Source organism: Ambystoma mexicanum, chromosome 5p (assembly GCF_040938575.1).
Source record: "Ambystoma mexicanum isolate Mex_15411 chromosome 5p, UKY_AmexF1_1, whole genome shotgun sequence".
Classification (NCBI taxonomy): domain Eukaryota; kingdom Metazoa; phylum Chordata; class Amphibia; order Caudata; family Ambystomatidae; genus Ambystoma; species Ambystoma mexicanum.
The window spans coordinates 1,142,715,643-1,142,722,141 of NC_090930.1; positions in this window are offsets into that span (position 1 = coordinate 1,142,715,643).

The following is a 6,499-nucleotide window of genomic DNA, read 5'->3' on the forward strand; positions in this document are numbered from 1 at the left end:
TGCATTCATTTTTAGACAATGCTGGCCCAGGAAAGACCACGGTCATTGTGACACACAACCAAAACCATATACCCACAAACCAGAATGTGAGTTGACTCCTCTTTCCATTCAGTCAGGTCCCACCCCTAGGTTGTATCCAAAACAAGCGGTCTCTGGGGAGGGCCCCTGCCAATTAAGCAGTGGCAACCCCAGAGCCATATATGGTCCTTTCTCCCATCATCCAATCAGGGTAAGGGAACAGAGCCAGGCTTTTCAGGACTTTGAGAAACAGGAAGGAAAAGGCAGTGGCAGTAGCCATGTTACCTTTGTTCAGGAATCCATTTATTCCTATGGCAGGCATGTGTGTCCCAAAATGGGGGAAACCCAGCGCTCCTGCAAAATCAGCATGTAGCTGCCACCAGTCCATACCCTGCTCTTTGGGGCAAAACATAGGGGCCTTAAAATACAATAGGGGTACCAAGGTGTACCCCTACCAATGGCTGTCATAAAGGAATCCCATGGGTCTTGTTCACCAACAATAGAAAATGAAGAGCTCTACTGCCAGGGGTCCAAGCTGGACTCCTGTGCAGAAAGCATGCAGAAAACACAGACATGGGAAGTAGTGGAACAAGGAGGCCCTGTCCCTCCAAAGCATTTCTAACATCACAACCTCTCTTAACAACGTGGACCGCAGGCAGGCTACAGTCTTCAGGAGGGGTCTGAGCTGGTAAAGAAGCAACACAAAAAACCATAGTATGGGGTACTTAAATAAAAGAATGTGCAACTAAGGTTCTATAAAATAGGATATTTAATTAAACTAATAACAATGCGCACAACTGATAAATTGACTACTGGCCCACACCTCTAAGGGAAGACACAGAGAAAGCATACTTTGAACTAAAGTTACACTCTGGGGTGGTCAAGAGGGCATGAGTGTTCGCAACAGCAGGGTGTTCCTGCCCTGCTTTCCTCATTGTCAGCTGCTGCCTGTTGGAGCCCCGCCCGAACCCTCATCACTGCTGCAGACGACCACGAGGGAAAGCCTGCGAGGGTCAAGGGTGTGGGTGTTTTCACTAGCAGGGTGTTCCTGCCCTGCTTTCCTCATTGTCAGCCGCTGCTTATTGGAGCCCCACCCCACCCAAATACTCATCACTGCTGCAGACCCCTGCGAGGGCGAAGCACGCAGGGGTCAAGGACGGGGGTGTTTGTGACAGCATGGTTTCTTATGTTCGGGCACAAGTGACACCTGGACACCTTGACACTACACGAAGTTCACCAGTCTGCCGGTGGGTGTAGCTGAACCACATTCACACAGTGATACTTGCCGGTACTGAAACAGTTTTCACGGGAGGTTTCAGCACACAGGATCTAAAACCTGGGGACCGGCATTTGTGCAGGCAAGTGAAGTGAAGCTGTGGCCCTGGTGAAATCCGCGACACACGGAGGGGGGCGGGCGGGGGCTGCCAAATTTGTTTTTAAGTTTATCACTGACTAACGTGGTTTATTGGCACACTCACGTCCTCAAGCACTGGTGGATTATATAGTGATCTTTACTTTAAAAGCGCCTCTAATCCGAAAGCCTATTCGATATGTCAAGTTTTGATTTGCCACTTGTGCCAGTGCTTGCAAGGAAAAAAATGATTTTAAAAAGGAAGATTCAACTTGCAGTTCCACCACCCCCAACATCATCCTGGAGAGACTGGAAAAATCGAAATAATTCAGCCTGTCGGGCACCCGGGAGAAGTTAATTCCCTTATTAATGAATTTGTTACGAAGCAGATCCCTACGACACTCATGGTAAGGTTCTTCAGTTAAGCTTTATTCATAGATCATAACAGGATCTTATAGTGAACCACTGGGTCCCATCACCTAGGCTGACTTCTACCAACTGACTACACCTAGAACCTTTACATAGCATTCACACCCAAACACTCCAAAAAGCACAGCAACATTCTCTCAGCTCATCATTCACATGCATACATTGCAAGCACTTCACAACACATCTCCCTCCCTACACACAAACACAAAACCACAAAAGGATACAAATGGGGAACACACTAACAATGCATCTTTTTAAGGAGATGTGACTCAAGAAATGATTGGAGATTGTCCCCTCCAACATACTCCACATCCGTACGCGGAGGGCGTCCCCCCTCTGTACGTTTGCTGGCTCCCATCCAGCATTCCTCAAACATATCAGGAAGTGCCTGCATCCCTGACTTGGTACGGAATGCATTCTAATTACTCTCTCATCTCTAATGGAAGGGAAACCATCCAATCCCTGTGAGACACCATACCCACTCTCACACTCTGGGAAGGCGCGACCCTCCAACTCTGTGGGACACCATACCCACATTCACACTTGGAGAGCACAACTATCCAATATAGTGGGACACCATACCTACACTTACACATTCAAAAGGCGTGCCCCTCCACCTTACCCTCACTTCTAACGCGGAAGACGCGACCCTCCCACTCTGTGGAACACCATACCCACATTCACACTTGGGAAGGCGCGACCCTCCAACATTGTGGGACACCATACACCCACACATTCTCAGAAAGTGTGACCCTCCAACTTTGTGGAACACTATTCCCACTTATTCAGCCTCATTACACTCACAGAAGGCGCTACCCTCCAAATCTGTGGGACATCATCCGCATCCTCTCATTCTTGTCAATTCACTTTAAGCATCTTACACATTTCTAGTATCAACATGCTTCTATTTTTTTAAACATGCTTTATCCCACAGAGCCCTCAGCATAGATTTACTGCTAAGTGTCCATGCTGTGTTGCTGCCCTAGACCTGAAAATCCTCGAAAGGTTACCACTAACCCACATGTCAGCCTCCCACAACATTGTGGCACTTTCCTTGTCCTTATTATCGCAATGACTTTATTTCCTAAAAGTCCATCGGTGCTTTGCACCGCTAACCTGCAAATCCTCAAACTTATAAACTCTAATACACCTAAATGCAGGTATCATTTACTCCTGACCCACTTCTCCCTTACTTACACTATGTATCATCCACTTCACATCACATGCAATCACGTACATGTTACGTGATTGCAACGTACATTTGACTCCACGTGTTACTGCAAATATTTCTTAATCGGCCAGATCGAACAATCGAACAACAAAAGGATACTGGTATGTGATGCGGGCCTCATGCCCATTTCGACATTTACTCCTGACCTGACGGTTGATTCCACTGCAGCACAACGCTTCAAGAGACGTCATACTGAAAGTAACGACTGAGCATAACCTACTTGGACTGCAGCTTCTAGTAATCAGTGGACCACGCCTCACACACATGCGCAAAAAAAATGTTCAGGAAAGATTCCTCTGGTACCTGGCAAGCAGCTAGAACATTTTCACTTCTGCACTTCCTGCCGCGTTTCAAACCTCTCTTTTCCGTGCACTTTCTTCTGCGTTTCAAGCCTCTCTTTTTCATTGAGGCAGACTTCCATATTTGGTGCTTTCATTTTAACGGCTCCTCTGGGGGCTGACACGCGGAAGCGTTCTACCTCCGCCATACTCTACACCAACAACATGATATCATCATTAGCCCCCACTCAGCAGCCACAGAACATTGGCTCTGATGTTTCTCCTTGGCAAAGGCCCCCACGCACAGCTGGGCCGAGCCCGAGCCCCCTGATCTGTCTTCAGCATCAAGGCCCGCTATGCCGACCCCAACACTGCTGGTAACTTGCTTGCAATACCTATTATAGTAATCATGTTCACGACATTGATTCTATACGTGAACCTATGTTCTGGCAGTGTCTCATCAATACTCAAAGTTTGCAACTGCAAATTGCTACTTTTAATGTCTGGCTAATTATTGAAAGACTCTTGGACATTTCTATCTGAACACACTTGATATTACAATTTTGAAATCTGCGTAAATAGAAAGTGTTACCAACAATTGCTGGGAATCTTAAGTTCTAAAATTTTAAAACTTTAAATTTTAATTATGATAGTACTTAGAAATATTTTCCTGTCCTCTATTATTATTATTAGGTATATTTAATTTTGTTCATTTTTCTTTTTCTTCTATTGCTTTTTAAGATAGTGCTTGATTATATAGTCAAACAATTTATAATTATGTGTAAAGTTTAAATCTAAACTGTATCACATTATTAATAAATTAAATTAAATACGTGTTACTCTTTATTAGAAAAGGTAGCCCAATCCTTATGAAACCAGTTGTGTTTCACTTCATGCGAACTGGGAATATCTCACGACAGTATCCCTCAATGCTGTTGTCTCTAACGATCCCAGCCACTGCCTTGAACAGCTTCTGCTGCAAGTCCTTACTGTGTCCAATTAATTTGTTGGCCACATACGATCGCTCTCTGCACGGGGAAGTATCATCCCATCCTCATTGCTATCTCTAGGAAGCAGATCCCTAGGACACTCATGCTGAGGTTCTTCAGTTACGCTTTATTCACAGTTCATTACAGGATCTTACAGTGAACCACTGGGTCCCATCACCCAGGCTGACTTCTACCAACTGACTAGTCCTAGAATCTTTACATGGCATTTACACCCAAACATTCAACACAGCACACCAACATTCTCTCAGCTCATCATACATATGCATACATTGCAAGCACTTCACAAAAGAATTAACCAGTTTCTGGGTGCAGTTAGATTTCCAGTCAGCCTGGATCCTTGGGGGTCAAAAATATCACAACCAATACTGAAGCCCCTGTTTATACGGACATTTACTGAGGTGCCTGCCAATACTATTATCACTGAAAATTCAGTCAGTGCTGACCATTAGAGTGACTTGGGCTATGATAAGGGGCCCAAGATCGGCTCTGAATACACATGGCCTTGTAATGCATTGTATCAAATTACGGTAGGATACCTAGCGAACACTACCCCAGGGGAAATAACTGATTTGATGCTGATCCTTCCACCCCATTGCTACTATGGAGACTTCTGGACTCATTCCTGTTGTAACCCCTTCTCAGTATTGCCTCCTTTTGGCCGCCACTGGAACCATTGGAATTGCTGCATCAAGTGTGGTAGGGAACCAGTGCCATATCTGACGGATAGCAATGATTCTTCTCCAGAATCCACATTGTCCACATCTGCCCATGGGTGGACTGGTATAAAGGGAACTCTGGAGATTTCCAGGAAGGCCTCTGCGCGCTGAGCCCCTTTTGTGTGATAACTTATTTTATTTCCACATTTTTTCATAGGAAAAGGCTTAGGGTTGCTGAATATGTGTAATATGGGGCCACTTTGAAAATGATTTCCAGGGCCTCTTTTGGCTCCCAGTCCACCCCTGCATCCGCCCCATGGCCCGGCAGGGCACTGTGGATGAAGGATCGCTGGTGTCATCCATAGGGGCAGTTAGTGGCGTCATGCTGGATAGGGGATCACTCACACCAGTGCGTTTAGTACTATCCATGAGACAGAGGTAAAGCAGAGCTCAGACCAGATCGATGAGGGAGGTACAAAGACGAAAGAGTGTCATTGTGTTAGCTGAACTGCTGACAATTAAAAAAATAGTCCTATCCTTGTTTGAAATGGTTGGGAAAGGAGTGAGTAAGGGAAAGCCAACCTACAGCCACGAGGGGGGAATTAGAGCATCCGATAAGCTGGTGGAAGCTGGAGCCTCATTGCCCGAATTTAGTCTTTCCACAATATTGCCACTGAGGGTGAGAGGGGACCACCAAAAGGGATCGAAATAAGTATCAACTCTACATTTCCCCTAGAGTGCATCGGAATACAGCCAGAAAAAGGCCCAAGTGGTTGTAATACTAATTGGGGAATCCAACATTCTGCTTCTTTCCCATCAGTACAGATCCTCGGTTTAAAGGGTGCTAGTCTATGTGGGGCAAATAAACCACTTTTAAGAGCCCAAGAAGGCTGGGTCGAGTTCTAGATTCTCCCACTATTAAAACTGGCAGGTTAATTCCATCTAAGGCAGTGGGTTAAATATATTTATACAGGGTCCCAAAATTATCCCCAAACTGCCACAAACCCAGGGACGCACTGCTAAATAAGTGTTTACACTGGCTCTGGGCAGTTGGGGGTTGTTTATTTGAGTCCCCTGAGAAAACTGTTCGCATTTCTAGAATCTGTAAACGGAGGAGGGGGGAAATGATTATGATTCCATTAGAGTTGATTTCGGGGACTCAGCTTTGGCCGAGAGAATACTAAGGTTTAACAGGAGATGTTATCCATCGGCAAATAGTGTGATCAAATTGAGTGCCCATCCCTTGGAAAAAATACTCCAATGGCCAGTTATTTCAGGAGCAAATACTGTCCCACTGGAAAAAAGCTGTTAAGAGAAACCATCAAACTCGGACCCTTCCGGCATACAGTGTTAGTGACTTGATCTTGTTCTAACATGCAAACCTGTTGCTGTGATTCTATCTATGCATGCTCTATAATGGGGTCTCTAGGACATTTAGGCTATTCTAGTTTCATTTAATTCGGAATGAAACATTAATGTTACATTTTGTATGTTTCTTTGACATGTTGTAAAAACATTTATGGCTG